The sequence below is a fragment of the Mandrillus leucophaeus genome, unplaced genomic scaffold, assembly GCF_000951045.1.
Source record: "Mandrillus leucophaeus isolate KB7577 unplaced genomic scaffold, Mleu.le_1.0 Scaffold91, whole genome shotgun sequence".
NCBI lineage: Eukaryota > Metazoa > Chordata > Mammalia > Primates > Cercopithecidae > Mandrillus > Mandrillus leucophaeus.
In genome coordinates this window covers 110,886-114,830 of record NW_012109919.1, presented here as the reverse complement: position 1 = coordinate 114,830, position 3,945 = coordinate 110,886, and positions in this window count along the sequence as shown.

The following is a 3,945-nucleotide window of genomic DNA, read 5'->3' as shown; positions in this document are numbered from 1 at the left end:
AAGAAATTTTACAAAAGGAAACAAGTTATGGGGTTAATCTCCTACCCAATTCATTTACTTCATTGGAATGTTAGAGCCACTCATGATTATTTGTGTTTCTAATTTATAATTTAAGTTTATTTGTAAAAAGTTAAAGGAGAGTGGGTCTTTATGGCTTTCACTGATGTTCACTCTGGCATCCTTTAGCATTTTTCTTTTTTAATTTCATAATTGTAGGTCATTAGCATGCATATCGAGTTTGCCCTTATATGGTGGGAGGTTAAACACACAAAGACCCACTATTTGCACAAAACTATTCTTGCTGGTTTGGAATAGGCTGCCATGCTTTTTAAATGTTATTGCAGCATGTATATTCATATGGAATTCAGATAAAATCTGCTTAGGTCCTGCTATTATGTGTGATCTAATCTTAATCACAGTGAGTTCTTCATTAGATCAATATGTGGTTTGCCCTCAAGTGTGCACTATTTATTACTCTGTAATATGCCACTATGAGTACTGACATTTAGAGTTGTTTAAAGGCTGAGAACTGGAAACAGTCTTTCCCCCATTTTCTGTGTATTGGTGATGGGAGTAATAACATTTTGGGGGAGCTTTTTAAATCTCACAGAAGAGGAAAGTGGCCTGCTCTGGCAGGTGTGTGCAGGATAGAGTGTGTTTCATTTGTTCCGGTGCCAAGAATGAGCGCTGTACTATGGTAGTTCCCTCAGGATTTGTGTGTGCTCTGGGCTCATGAAGATATTGCACCATGAGCTGCAGCAGTTGTACTCTTTCTCGATGACCTAAAAAGAGATTATTTCTGAGGAATGAAAAGCTCCCATCGTTGACTGTAGATATGGAAAACCTTTCCTAGCTTAGAGCATTTGTATCTATAATACATTTTAAGGTCAGAGTTCATGTTACCTGTTTTAATCCCGTGACCACATGTCCCAGTACACAAAAGGGTGCTGGTTGACATTCTTCTTAATGTATTTAGTAAAGATCATAAGAAATCCCTTAAGAGTTTAAATATCCCTGGAACAGGCATACAGGCTCTAGTCAAGAATGAATTAGAGTGAAGGAAAGCTGTGTGGCACCTGGCATTCCTCTCTGTTCACGGAGCTTCTTTGGGGCTTGAAGATTGATTTACCATCTAGACCTCTCTGGCTAATACCTGTTCTTCAACCACCTTGGTTACTCTGACATAGGAATTTACTTCTTTTCCTTGAATGGAAAACACTTTAAAAAAATAATAACAAACATTATTATAAACTAATATATGTGAGAGTACTTAGTTGAAACAAAAAGGAGTTACAGTAGACAGTATTATACTATATTTGAAATTCAAGGAGAAGTTTATGCAATTAAAAATGTTTATAAACTGCAGTGCAATCTACTGCTTGTGAATGTCAATGTATTATCAGGAAATGTGTCTATACAATCACAGAGTTATATTTCCTCACAAAATTCTTTACAAAGAGTGAAATATGTTTTTCTACCTCTCGGTTTCAGTTAGGGACATATGTTGTGCAATATTTATGTGATTGTGCCTATGCATGATGAATGAATGATTTCAGTCACATATTGCCTAAATCATAACTTGATGATGCTTGGGAAAGACTCAACAGTTCAAACTTCATGAAGTTCAAAACACATCACCTTATTAGGATGTAGGGAGATGTGTATGTGTGCTCCCTGGGGTGGGGATTTCTAGTTACTAGACCCTCTCCATTTTTAGCATTTGGCATCCTCATGATACTCTTATAAATATGACATTAACAGGAGAGCAACAATACGATTTTACACATGGAATAACAGATTTGCCTGCATTCACTGAAAGAGTGCAAATATTGGGTCCTTGTGACTTCAACTGACTCTTCCAAATTTTATGAATGTATCAATGTATTAGATAAACCCAGTTTCAGAATGATAAAGAAAAAATGTTAGACCAAATAATGCGGCTAATTAACAGTGGTAGGATTTCTAGCCTGCGGGTTTAAAATGGACTTAACGTCCTGTTCTTGCCTTTTATTTTCTGAACTTGCCGCTTTTGCATTCTTTGAGTTCAGTTTAAAGACAGTTACTTTAAGTCCATTTTAAACCCTTGGGCCGGAAATTGTACCACTGTTAATTAGCCACGTCTATTTGGTCTAACGTTTTTTCTTTATCATTCTGAAACTGGCTTTATCTAATACATTGATAAATTATTTCAAAGGTACTTTTATTGTTGAAATCACTTCACTTTTATCCTGATAAATATCAATGACCAGGAATGATCCTCAGATAGTGTTTAGCATCTGTAACCAATCTGACAATAATGTGTTCATCAGCTGCCTATGGATTAAATCACATACTGGCATATTGAAGCTGAATGTCAGTCAGGAAAATAAGTTTACTATATTAACTGAAATACCACTCTTTGTGTAGGTATTTGTTGTATATTTAAGAGAAAGCTAAAAAGAATGGAAATCATATGACAATAACTTAAGTCTTTCTTCAAAGTGCGTACAGTCTTTTGCGATACCTCATTCAGTATAAGGCAGCTTTCGATTTGCTTAGAAGGAAGGTTAGAGTTCATCAGAAACATAGAATTTTAAAATGCGAGTTCAACTGAATAAATTTGAGTTTCTGTAGGAAGAATCAAAACACCTGTTTAAAGATTGCAATATATAATAATTATTTTTAAAGTATTTGATTAAACTTGATAGGTTTTCCAGAAATGAAAAAAAAAAAAAAAACAGTTCTAAAACCATAGTTGATTTTTTAAAAATTTGAAAATATAAATCAGCTCTATCTGTAATATAGTTTCTCTAAACCTTTACTTAAAGAGTCATTTAAAAATAATATAACTATTAAAAAATGTAACTGCTATCTTAATGTTCTGAAATAAGTTAAAACATTTTAAAATATGAATACTGTAGTTTAAAAGAAAGAAATGGTGGGAATGAAAAGTAGAGAAAGAAATGCCAGTTCCAGTCCAAAGCTTTAGTTGCCAAGTCTTCTTAGAATGAATTTTACCTATTTATAAATTCTTGTAAACAGAATGTATAATGGAAATACTGAAAAAACTTTTGCCTAAAGTGGCATTATTGACTGCTGGTGTGATGCTACTGTAATGTAATAAATTATTAAATTATTGCAAAGTGCTGCTTTTGCCTTAAAATTTTATTTTGCATGTCTTGAAAACTATAGTATTAAACATATTGATACCGTGCAAATGCTGGGCATGCTTGGCATGAGATAATCTGTTTCATTTTTACAAAATTATAATATAACTATGCAAGTGTTTATTAAAAGAACACAAAATAAAAAAGTTACGGGATTAAAAGTGTTATGGGGTGGAAAAGTTATGGGATTAAAAATGTAAAAAAGTTGTGGCAAAAAAAGTTGTGGTATAAAAGTAGAAAAAAGTTTTATGAACAGTTACAAAAAAAAGTTATGAAAAAGAAGTTATGGGATTTTTTTTAAAGTCATGGGATAAAAGTAAAAATTAAAAGCAGGTCCCTGTCAGCAAAGCCTGGAGAAGTGGGGCTGGAGTCTCCACTGCCACCATGTCCCTACCACCCCTTCCCAGTCACCCCGTTACAATTAGGGGAGCAACACACGACCTCTGTCTAATGGGGAAAGACAAACAGACCCTTTGCCACCTTGACTAGGGCTGAGTCCTTAGATTTCTGGATGATGATGATTGTTATTTAAGAGCCAGAGGCGGATGGAGTTGGTTTGTTCGGAGGAGGTCTGATGGCCTCCTTACTCTCACCATAGCAAGTTTTCCCTCAGGGGGTCTCCCATCTTCCCATTCAGAGAGGTAGCTGAGGCGGGACAGTGGGGCAAACTGTGGACCAGGTGAGGGCATGGGCTGCTGGGGTGGCCCCCTTCCCCGATGTACATATTGTGTCTTGTGTAACGTTTTGTATATTCCACAGGGTAGGGCTGCCCCTGTATCGTAGCTAGTGGAGGTTGGAG